The sequence below is a fragment of the Cupressus sempervirens genome, chromosome 2 (genome assembly GCF_028749045.1).
Source record: "Cupressus sempervirens isolate cs-2001-9-10 chromosome 2, ASM2874904v1, whole genome shotgun sequence".
Lineage (NCBI taxonomy): Eukaryota > Viridiplantae > Streptophyta > Pinopsida > Cupressales > Cupressaceae > Cupressus > Cupressus sempervirens.
Genome location: NC_143119.1, coordinates 732,595,681 through 732,608,832, shown reverse-complemented (window position 1 = coordinate 732,608,832; position 13,152 = coordinate 732,595,681).

Below are 13,152 nucleotides of genomic sequence, written 5' to 3'. Positions count from 1 at the left end.
AAAGGGTTCTATCAAACTCATAGAAAAGATATTATGTGACAATGCTTACTATCTTGAAGGACTTAACTATGATCTGTTGAGTGTGTCACAACTAAATAATTTAGGATATAAGGTTGAGTTTGAAAACAAGATTGATAAGATATATGATATTGATGGAAAACTAATGGGAAAGGGTGATTAGACTAGGATTAATCTATTCTACCTTGACATAGAGGATGCTACTTGTCTAGTTGTAAAATTTGATGATGTGTGGCTATGGTACAAAAGGTTATGTCATGTAAATTTTGATAACTTGGTTAGTATCAGTAACAGGAGAAAAGTTAGAGGTTTGATAACATAATGTTCAAACAATGTTAGTTAGGAAAAATGACAAAGTTAAGTTTCAAGAGTAAAATTTAAACCTCTAAAGAAATACTAGAGATTGTTCATACTGACTTGTATGGACCAATTAAAGTGCAATGCTACAAAGGAGATAAGTACGTTATATTTTTTTTTTGATGATTATTCCATAATGATGATAGTTATATTTCTAAAATAGAAATATGATGCTTTCCAAATATTTAAGTGGTACTTAACAAGAGTTGATAAGCAAATAGGTGAGAGTCTAAAATGTTTGAGATCAGACAGAGGAGGAGAATTTAAACCAAATGAGTTTGAGATGTTCTATAATGACAAAGGAATCAAAAGATAAACATCTACCTCTAGGATCCCTCCACATAATGGAATTGTTGAAAGGAGGAATAGATCTATAATCAACTGTGCTAGAACACTTATCATGGAGAAAAATGCTACTTTATAATACTAGAGAGAAGTTGTAAGTACAACTGTCTATACCTTGAACCATGTACAAGTCAAGAAAGGTACTCATTCAACACCTTTTGAACTATGGTATGGATACTCACCCTGTTGGTATTTAAAATTATTGAACAACAAAATGCTCAATACCTAAGTGATAATACTCACATAACCTAAGGATTAGTCACTTCCTGTTAACAATTATATGTGCAAACCACTTGGACCCAACTTCAACAAAACTAAGGATGGTTTTTTGCTCTTTAGGCTCTGTAGAACCAAGATGGGTATGCCTAGGGGATGATTCAAATGGAAACTATTGTATGAAGATTATCTTAGTTTCATTCTAATTCTCATTTTCTATCTTCAAACACATACACAGTTTATCCAATTCTTTAATATTTTTAGATTTATATACATCCCTCAAAAGTAGATTTGGTCATAATTCTCCTTGGATTTACAAATATTTTTGGAAACAACAGCTACCTAAGACTGAAAAACTAAATATAAATGAGAGGTGAATAGCATTTATGACTTTGACAAAATGGAATGAAAATAATTTTGAGTTTATAATTGATCTGATATGTAGTGGTAGAATTTATTTTCACTTACTTCTAATTTATGTGACCAGTGCCTTATCCATTATTAAATAGAGTCAACTACTAGTAGGGGATCTTAATTCAAATAACTTTTGGATGAATTTATCCATTGTAATCACCAATTCCCATTCTTATGAAATATCCTCTATAAACTCACAAACCCTGCTGACTTATTGAAGCAATTCCTTAATTCCTTGAATCAAAAGCAACAATAAAATCAGCATACAACCTATCCAGATTGCATTCACTCAATTAAACCTTATTTAATTGACCTCAAACTAAAAAAGCTTATAAAATGGAGATAGAAATTGATAATATAGACACAATGTAAGTACCCTTTTTGTATTATCCTTTGAATAGACTGATATAATAACTAATAGAAACTCAATGAGACTCTGAATATCCTACTGGTTTTCTCATTAATATGTAAACATTAGAGAATACAATGCTTGAAAATAAAACTCCAAATAACTACACATAGGTGGATCGATTGTACTTTTCTTGAGTGAAACAAAATTATACAATTCTTAGACCTATCACAATGCCTTGAGAACTCATTTATATAAGCATCAGTTGCAACAAGAAAAGGGTAATTGTGACTAATAGCTGTCTCTTGACAAAGATATTTACATTCTACAAAAGACAAAATTAGTGTAATAGAATGCTAGCACATCAAGAAATTCTCTGGTGGGTCCCATTTATATTACATCTTCACAAGCTATGTGTTCTTTCATTTACCACCATTATTTTGAATCTTTTGCATATGCAACTACTATACTAGCCAATGATGAATCTTGTTGTAGTACCTACAAATAAATTTATATCCATGGGTTTTCACTATCTTCACCTTGAACTGACAAAACTACTTTTACTCTTGATTTTTCCTCTATCATGTCCACATCCTAGGCTTCTGATCTTGTAACTGAAACTAATTGCTGGCCTTTATCTTCTTCATCTCTCTGATCTTGTGTTGTTTGTCAATAATCTACACTTCGTCCTCCTACACCTCATCATCATCCATTTTAGCTTCTTCAAACTATTCATTAGAAGCAATCTCTACCATCCACTTGTCAAAAAGTGTATCATCTGGCCAATTGAATTACAAAACATAATGTTGCTTCCTAAGCACATACTAAGCTTCCTTATCAATACTAATAAAATCTTGTTTTAAAGAATCAAAGAATAATTGGACTTTCACCAATTCCTCTATCGTGGTGGCCCACCAAGCATGCCCTTTTTCACTAATAACCTTATTCATTCTCAAATAGAACAGGTCATCCAATTCCTTGGACCATTCATCCTTATTCTTTAATTTATTCTTTCTATCTAAAACACGAGGGAACAAATCAAATTTCTCATTCTTATACTTGCTTAGATAAGAAAAAACTTTCAGTTGCAATGCAACCCTTCTACCATCAAAATCTGATGGATCATTAGCAATATCATATGTTTTTTGAATATGGTCATGGGAAGACCTTATAGTAGAGTAACACAAAAAGGTAATTTCTTCCCTTCTCTTTGCCCACTTATTGACAATGGGTTTCAAAATCTCTTCATTGGATTTCAATTCTTCCCATATGCTTATTACTTTTTCTAACTAATCATAAAATAATGGCCATTCAATTTTATCTACTAGATACTTTAGAGCCTTTCTCAGTTTATCTTCATATTATACATTTTTCTCTATATGTAATGCCCACAACTTGCTCTTTTCTTCTTCAAATTCTTTAGCTGTGTAGTATTGTGGCCTTTCTAGTGTATCTAGTATTTCTATAAGTGGAGTGGATTTAAAAGGTTCCACTAGAGGGTGAGGATATGTATTCCTTGGTTTGGAAGACCTCCCCATCACCTTATTCTCAAGCTCAATCCTCTTTTGGACCTCTTTATTGTAAGCTTCCAAAATTTTGTAATACTTACTTTGTAATTAAAACATTTCCTTTTCCTCTTTTTGTGTAGTAGCTAGAACAAAGTGAGATGTCCCTACATTCATGTGTGTAGCTTGTACATGGAAGGTATCTGCCACTCTTCTTACAATAATATTTCCCATCAATCCAGATTCATTTTGCTCTGATGAGGTAGCTTGTGATCCCTTCCTTAATGGCCAAATGACTAAGGAAGCCTAGTATTCATTGAATGTAGTACCCCGGAATTCTTTTTTATCTTGGTTTTGTAAATCTAACTTATTTGAAATAGAATTGAAAACTAAGGCATTAGCTATGTCCCAATTGGGTAACATTAAAATATTTGATGCCTTTACCATCTACCTTCCTTCTTCAAGGCTTATATTTTGAAACTCTTGCATCATTTCTCCTTTCACTTGATTCTACAAGGTAGTCTCCTCTATTTCTAGATGCTCTATTCTCAATTTATTACATATTTCTTCAAATTTTCCAATATTGGCCTACCATGCAAATGGCTAGAAGGCTCTAGATTTAACAAAGCTATAATCTAACAGAAAATGATGACTAGCTTGCTCTATAATAGGGTTTAATTCCCTTCCTCTATAATCTACTACTCTTAAATCAAGGCTTGGAAAAGAAGGTTCCCGAGGGTCTCCCTCATCCAATTCTACTTGAGTAATAAAAACACCTCCTTGTGACCCCATTTGTTCAATTTGTTCTCCAATGAGTTGCTCCTCTCCAATCTACAAAGGGGATTGTGTAGGCAAATATTCCTCAATATGAGGATCTTGTTCTTTCATTATTCTTTGCATCTTAGGAGAGGGCTCATTAGGTCTCTCTTCCATGACAACACTGGTGGATCCCATTATTTTTTTACCCTTATCCACAATAGCCTTTTTATTTTGAATTATGGTATAACCTGGCCTCTTTTGGACAATCAAATGTCTAGCTCCTACATTAGGAGTGAATGCCAGCCTCCTCATGACCTCTCTAGCCTTATCTAGGTGAGAATTAATAACGAATTGTTTCTTCTCATTCATAGTCTCCATTATTTTAGGAAAAGTATTCATGAGATTTTTAATCTTATCTGCCTCTGTTATGGCATTATCAAGAGGACTATAATCTTTATCAAAACAATGTATAAATTCCAAAACACTTGAGTAAACTCTCCATTTTTATTTTTTAGTTTCATGTTCCTACAAGGAAAAATCATTTCTTATGATGTCCTCAGGGTAATAAAATTCATGGTCAATTTTGCCAAACCTAATTCTGTGTCTAAAGGCCAAGTTATAAAATCCCTTAGTATCACAAAAATGGGGATGGGAAACACCCATTTTGCACTGATCCAAAATTTTATACAGAAAAAGCCAACCCCCTTTAGTGATCACAAATTGATGGGCTATAGTAAAAGTATGAAATATTGACCCCCTTTGCCTTTTTATAAAAAAAAATTTCTTCTAGTCCCCCTAGCTACCATAATAGTTTAGCCATCCCTATGTTTAGAGGTACTTGGTAAGGAATTACAGGAGGGATTCCTTTAAAACCATAAACCCTAATGATAGTAGAAATAGAGTATGGGATAATATCTCCCCAATTATGTGAAACTTTCAAGCCAATAGGATTATCCATAGGACTAATGAGACTCATCCGTGCCTTAGGCACTCTAGGATTGTCACTTAATATGAGACACCTCAACTTCGAAGCAAAGTACCTATCAAACCTGACAAAGCTAGGATTCTCTACATCCTAGGTCATATCTACACTCCATAACTAGACTGGTAGTGCTTCTCCATCCTATTCTCTATTTAAGTCCATTTCCCTAGCAAAATATGTCACTCCTTTAAATAAGAATATATGAATCAACAAATAATAATGGCCAAAAATCTTTTCCACTTTGCCCTTTGCAACATCTACCACACTAGTATCAATTTCTTCTACTAAATAAGAGGCAAAGTCAAAAATAACATGCACACCAAAAGAAGAAATCTAAACCATCATGTACATAAGACTAATGACATTCTATTCATATTCTCCAAAAACTCAACATGAAGTCTTGTATGTCTCTATAGCCCTAGAAGTGAAAAATTCTTTCTTGAAGGGTTCCCTAGAAGCTACTGTAATTACTAGAAAATTCCTAATCATGCCAATATGGGCCATCAATACACCCCCCTTAATTACATTCCTCTTTGACATGTATTCCTTTTCTAATTCTTGTAAGTTAATGGGCACATGATAATCTGTCAAAGGCTCTAGACCAAATACCTCTCTAATCTCTTCAGGACTAATTGTAATTAGAGGCACACCATCAGTTCTTCTTATTATTCTAACTAATTGATCATAATTCTTTGTAATAGCTCCAAGAAGGTCATAATTCATAAAGACACTTGGAACCACTAATTTCCCTAAATCAAAGTTCCAAATATTGGCATGTGGGGTGAACAAATTCCTCTCTGAAAACCATTTCTTGAATAAAGAAAGACTAGTTTGAGAAGTTTTGGCATCCCTAACCCAGTTCCCCTTATCATACAACCCATCTATGATTTTCAAACTAGGGTTTAATGAGGTTAGCTTTTTAACTTGCATAGTCTTAGTGGTAGATTCAAGGAGTAATTCAAGAAAGTAATCATGAATATTCCTGGCTAAATAATCCTCTTGCCCAGAGAAAACCCTTCTTTGGAGGCATATTGACTATAATTCATAGGAAACTAAATGTTATAAAGGTTATAGTGTATGGGAACTTACTTGATTTTGTACTTGTTTTGCTCTTTAATTCTATAATATCTTGTGAACAAAGGGAAACTACTTCATGTTTTGATCAAGCACCAATTCTCACTTGTTTCTTCTACTCTAAAAACTTGAAAACTTATTCACATGGGATGAAAATGGTGAAATTTTCTATGATATACTTTGTTTTTTCTTGCACATGAATCTTTCATTCCTCATAAATGAATTGTAAGGGAAACATAATGGCACCACCTTCTATGTTTAAATTCACACCATTAATCTTGAAAAATCCTACAGTCCAAGAATGCAAACAGGGATAACTCACATTCCACTTGACATGTTGGCAATCAATCCAATGAGATTTTTCCATGTATACCTTTCCTTCATTACTGGTAACACAAATTAGACCCATAAATCCTTGAGGACACATGTCATTGAGTCACTACCTCGCTATACATAAGAAATGAGCATGTTGCCATAACAGTGAAGCAATAACCTTTGATCTCATCTCAATTTGACAGTGAAAATTTTAGTGAATGTTTTAATACCAGGGTGGTGGGTCCCTCCCTCATTTTCCTTACTCACTATGTCACCATCATTATATCTTGAGAAACTCTCTATAGCAATGAAGCTACAACCGTAGATCCAAACTTGATCTAAAGGCAAGGAAACTACATTTCATCTTTATAACTGTGGTGCATCCCATAGCCGCTAAGTCATCTTGTATCTGACATTTGACTTGGGTGTGGGTCCACATTATTGATCACATGGGAAAGTCCTATTAGGTAGGCATATATATTAATATTTTAATCCTTATTATGACATCATGTCTTCTAACCTCACTACATTTCTCATTTTTAGGCTGGGTACTATGTTGCTACCAGTGATTCATAAGAAATTCTCGGTCATGACATAGCAACCTCTGGTGGTTCCAAATTTTTTGGTACCGATACATTCTTAGTAGGATGGAACTGTATCATGGTTCAAATTTGACAAATAAAATTCTAGGACCCACCTTTAAGATTTTCTACCATAAAACCATCTTCTTCATGAGTTGCTATGTTGTTACCAGTGAGATTCATTACCTTTTCAGTCGTGATATAGTGACTTTCGATGATCTGTTAAAATCTAGTGATGAGAGAATGACTACTTGTGAATTATGATTATATTAATTAGTACCTTTGTTAGAAAAATGAATGTTCATGTTCATGAGACTACTTGGGAACTTCGTAGTCACCATCATTTTCAAAAGGGTGCCACTTTCTTCATTCTACAACAAGGCACTATATCGCTACTGGTAGGATGCAAAGAATTCCTATTCATGATATAGTGACTCACCAAAAAATTTGAGTTTTGATGACACCAACTACAACTTGTTCCATGTGTGTCCTTTTTGACACTGACAACTTTGAGTTCGAGCACATGATTGAACCCTTTCTAGAACAATACACCTTTTCGACACCATCTTTCACTTTATGACACTATCAAGATATTTAATGGTAGTAGCTATGTTGGTGTCATTAAAAACCTCGCATTTCCTTATAGCAATGATGTGACAATAGTAGATCTAACAAAGATTAGATAGTGGGAAGGACTTGGAAAAAAGGCACTTAGCACCACAAAAGATTTAAGCAAGAAAAAGAATATTTTCATTTTAAAAAGTTTCATGCTCGAATAAATTCAAAAGAAATGAGACCTAGGGTTTGACAAAGGTTTTCATAGGTTATCAAAATTGCAAGACTAAAAACTAAAAACCATAGCCTCCAGTAATGAACTTAATTCTAAATTTTTATAGCTAGAATTTGGAAACATTTATTTTGAAAAAATTAGACCAACAGTGGCTTTGTCTAGGGATGCTAGAGTACCTGAGTCCATGCAAGAATCTAGAATCTATGGTAGAATAGACCAAATACTTGATGAAAAATGACAACTTCTTCAGAGAGCATAGGAACACAAAAGAAAGAATATATAGGAGCTATACACAGACTCAAAGAATATACAAATGTAAAAAAACCCTAAAACTATTGTTCATGGAAAAAAAGACACTTTAAGAAAAATATCTCTTCAAGAATTGTCCATGAATGGGAAATTCTTGAATATCTTCAGTTAGATCCCTCAAATAATATGAATCTTCACCATTTTTTCCCTTTCTATCATTCTAGCATTCCACATCAATACCATATCACCTATTTCAAATTTCCTTTCAATAGCCTTCTTGTCATATAAATGCTTCATCAATGACTGTAATTTGGCATTTTGAATAGAAGAATCCCTTCTTACTTCTTCTAATTTTATAATATCATCCATTCTGAGCTACAGCTCACCAATGATATCATCTTCATAAAGTTGAACAAATTTATACATTTCCTTTAGATTATTTTGTGGAAGTCTAGTTTGTATTCCATATACCAAATCAAAAGGAGCACATCTAATGGCCCTTTTCACAATAACCCTATTATCCCACAAAAATAATGGCAATTTGGAATCCCAAGCCTTTTTATTCTCACCTAAAATTCTTTTGATAATTTTCAATTCTGCCAGATACCTCTTGTTGTGGAAAAATATCCTTTACAGTAGCAGTAGGGAAAAATGCAATAATAATGGCTCCCATTAAGTAACATCTAAAAGATTTTACCCCTTTCACCAATGCATATGCCTATTTTTCATTTATCTGCTACCTACAAGGATTTTCTAATAGATGCAATGGGCTGTTCATAACCTTCCTCATTTTTCTGTAGCAATACTATAGCAATAGTGTGGAATGAAGCAAAATAAAATATATGCATTGGCTTATCATAATTAGGTGCTCTAAGAACAAGAGTATCTTTAATAGCTTGCTTGATCTTTTGGAATGCAATACTAGGCTCCCCATCCCATTTTATCTCAAATCCTTTCTTTAAAATTCTTGATATAGGCCTACTAATTTCTACAAAATTAGTCACAAATATTTTAAGAAAGTTAATCTGCCCAAAAAATGATTGAATCCTTTAACACTTTTAGGTTTCTAAATTTTGTCTATTGCTTCTACCCTTTCAGGGTCAATCCTCACTCCATCCTTACCAACTAGATGCCCTAAAAACTTTCCTTCAATAACACCAAAATTGCATTTCCTTGGATTTAAAGAGATACCATACTTAAGGGCTCTGATAAATACCTTTTCTAGATGCATGCAATGATCATTCTCATCCTTGGAATAAGCAGTCAGATCATCCTGAAACACAACCAAAAATTTATCAATAATATCAGCAAAAACCACATCCATAGCCCTTTGAAAGGTAGCTCTAGCATTAGTAAGCCCAAAAGGCATCCTAACATACACATAAGTACCCCATGGAGTAGTAAAAGTAGGTCTTAAACAATTTTGATTCTTTAATCCATCCATCATGGACATAAGTTCAAAACCAGTGACACTTTGCAACATAGCCTCCATATTTGGCAAACCATAATTATCCTTCAATGAAGATATATTAAGATTTCTAAAATCAATGCATAACTTTATGTCTCAATTTTTCTTCCTAACAAGGACTAAATTGGACACCCAAGAGGAATGTATAATAGGTTTTATGATTCCTACATCTCTTAACTTGATTAGTTCCTCTTGCATTTTTGGAGCCAAAGTTGGATTTATTGGTCTCTGTTTCTACCTAAAAGGTTTAGCATATGGTTTTAAAGGACTTTCATGCTGAAAAAGATCTTCTCTATAAGCTTTTAGGTCATCAAATGACCATGCAAACACATGTCTATATTTCCTTAACAAATTTATCAAGTCTTGCCTAATTTTAAGAGGCAATTTCTTACCAATATATACCTTCTTAGTTGTTTCCTCAGTTCCCAAATTTACCTCCTCCAAATCTTTAGCATCATACTTATTAGCATTAACTTGTGACCTGTCTTGGTTGTCAAAAATAGTTTCTAAAACAACTAAACCCTTTGGGATTTTGTTTTTTTTCAATTGTACAACTTCTTACCCAAAAATAGTATCTTTCCCATTTATATTTTCTACATAAGCTACATAGTCAATTTCTTGTCCTAACAACATATTCTCACAATTCAAAAATTTCAAAATATCCTTATCATCTTCAAATACTTGCCAATTTTGGACGTTATTAGGAACAAAAGACCTAGTTTGAGTCTCAATTTTAGATATACAAGAAAATGTAATATCATTAGGTTTTATTGGTATATTTCTAGTAAGTTTTCCATCTTGTTATTAGTCCTATCTTTCCAAACTATCCCAAATGCATCAAAATATTCAACCATGTCCCATACAACATTCCTATATTGTTTTAATCTTTTATTTTTTGACACATAAGCATTTCTCACTTGGGATATAACCAATTCAAAATCTCCTATAGCTTGCAAATATTTTATCCCATGCTTATGAGCTAATCTAAGGCCTAATAGCAAAGCCTCATATTCTGTTATATTGTTGGTACAAGGGAACTCAATGTAAAAGAGAACTTGTATGTTACCCCTATTGGAGATATCAACAAAATACTTGCACTAGATCCATCCTTGCAGCAAGAACCATTAAAGAACATAACCCATAGATCACCTTTGTCTATTTTTGTGTCAGCTTCTACTTCCACTTGAGACTTATGCTTGGATTTCTTCAAAGTCAAAACCTTAGCTTGGAATGCATTGATATTTGTATCCAAAAAAGTTTTTCATATCATCCTTTATGTCTTCTTCTATCATATATATACTTTTAGGCTCCTTATTTACTTTTATCAAATTCCCCTCAATGTTGAAAGTAGCAAATGATAAATCACACTATAGACTCCCTCCCATGGTTGACCTCCACTTTTTAGATAATGACATGCCATACTGAGGTGGAATATTGACAACCAACACACTCATAGTAAGCTCTTTGTTAGGATAGGCTATCAGTATATATGGTAAAGAATTAATAATACCTATGACTATCACTTCTATTTTATCCATAGCACAACATCTTCCTTGAGTAGTGTCTACCTTTAGCCTTAATTCCTTCATTATTTCAAAAGGCATCATTGTATTGGAAGCACTAGAGTCAATCATGCAATTTTTTAATGTTTTACCATTTACTAAAATACTCAAGAAAAATGGCTCAACATTTACCAAAAATTGATTTCTAGAGTTATCCAAAAACATCTGTGGAATATGAGACACAACTACTTTAGCTTCTTTATCTTTCACCTTTTCTTTGCTGCTTTCCTTGGGATTGCGATTTTCATTACACTCATGTCTTACCTTTATATCAGTATCTCCCAACCATGCTATGGCTTTATTTCTATGTTTAGGGATTCTTAATAATTTAGATAAAGGGACTTTGACAGTGATTTGTGATAACATGGTAGTCATATCTATAGAAGAATCAGATGGGCCGTCAATAACCTTATTCCTTTTGTCATGATGTTTATATAAAATGTTTACAAAACCTTGGTGATTTTTTTCACTTATAGTGATTTCTTTTGGTATCTTCTCATCTAACTTCTTGGGAGCATTATTTGGGGACTCACAAACCTTGGGATTATCCACCTTCTTTGGTTCTCATTTTTTACTCTAAGTCTTGACCTTCTTAGCAAGGATTTCTTTAGGCTTCATAGCTTCCCCTTTTTAAGGATTAACTCCTTTTATGAACATACCAGCCACCTTATCATTACCCTCTATCTAAGCCATGTTTCTAGTCTGCACTTGAGCTATCATGTTGGCAACAATTTTATCAATCTCTTCCCTAGTAGGCTTCCTTAATGTCACTTCTTTTTTGGAATTTACCATATTACACATGTTATCTTCACCATCATCCTCATCGAAAAAAACTTGCTGCTATATTTCACTCTTAAAATGCCTTTGCTCATTTACATCTCTATCATAATATTCATAATCAGAGTAATCATAGTGTGACTCAAATATGTTACATCCTACATCATCATTGTTTTCTTTATGTTCTTGACATCCTTCTACTATAGTTTGATTTCTAGGGAAAGACAAGGCTACTGCACAAGATTTAGGGGCATGCGGTAACTGACACACAAAACACCATGTAGGCTTAGCAGTGAACTTAGGATCATCCACCAAATTCACAAAGTTTTTGGATAAAGGATTAGGGGTCACCTTGTTATTTGTATTCTTGGGGGGAGGGACACTATGCTGACCATCTTTCCAAGTGGTGTTATAGGGAAAATTTTGTAACATATTCTATCTATTGAAATTTGATTGGCAAGGGACCCTATTTTCAATGGGATTCGTATTATTTTTTATCTGAGGGAGATTTAGACTCTTTATAGCATTTAGAACTTGATTGATCTCACTAGGTTCTTACTTCTTTCCACCTATATTTTTGTGATCTTCCTTTTTGTTTCCCTTATTTCCAAAAAACCTAGGATCATCTCTTTTACTTATCCACCTACCTGAAATTCTCTAGTTATTCTCTACATTTATAGAAATTATGAATGCATCTCTTAAAGAACTAGGTTCTTTATCCCCAAGTTGGTATGCCATTTTGCTATCAAAAGCATTCAAGTAGGTAATCAAATAGATCTTGTCATCAACTTGCATAGCTTTCATGAGCTTATACATCCTTTTTTGGAATCTATAATTGAATTTAGTGATAGACTCATAAGGTAGCCTCTTAATATTACTAAATTCACTTAGGATATAGCTTTGATTCTGCTTGTCACCATATTGCTCTTTGAAACAATACTCAATATCCTTCCAATCAACAATAGATAATTAAAGAAGTCTCTTGAACCATTCTCTAGCATCTTTAGTTAATGACTAAACAAAAAACTTCATATTAATATCTTTAGCCTCAACCTCATAATCACTCATCATATCAAGAAAACTCCTCAAATGGTCCTCACAAGTGATAGCATTGTTTCCAACAAATTTAGGAAACCTTTTCCTTATTTCTTATGGGATGGGGTTACGATAATTAGGGATTCCATCAAAACATATTTTCCTATAGCCCTCTAATTGGACAGGTCTCCTTTGTAAATCAATCGTAGGATGATGGTCAATATCTCTCTTAGTATTATCCATAATATTACTAGTGGTAGCATCATCAACAGATTTGTTAAGATCTACCTTCTGTGAAAATGAAGATAGGAAAGAAGTATGTACCTTAGTTACATTTTGATTTGCATCATTAGATC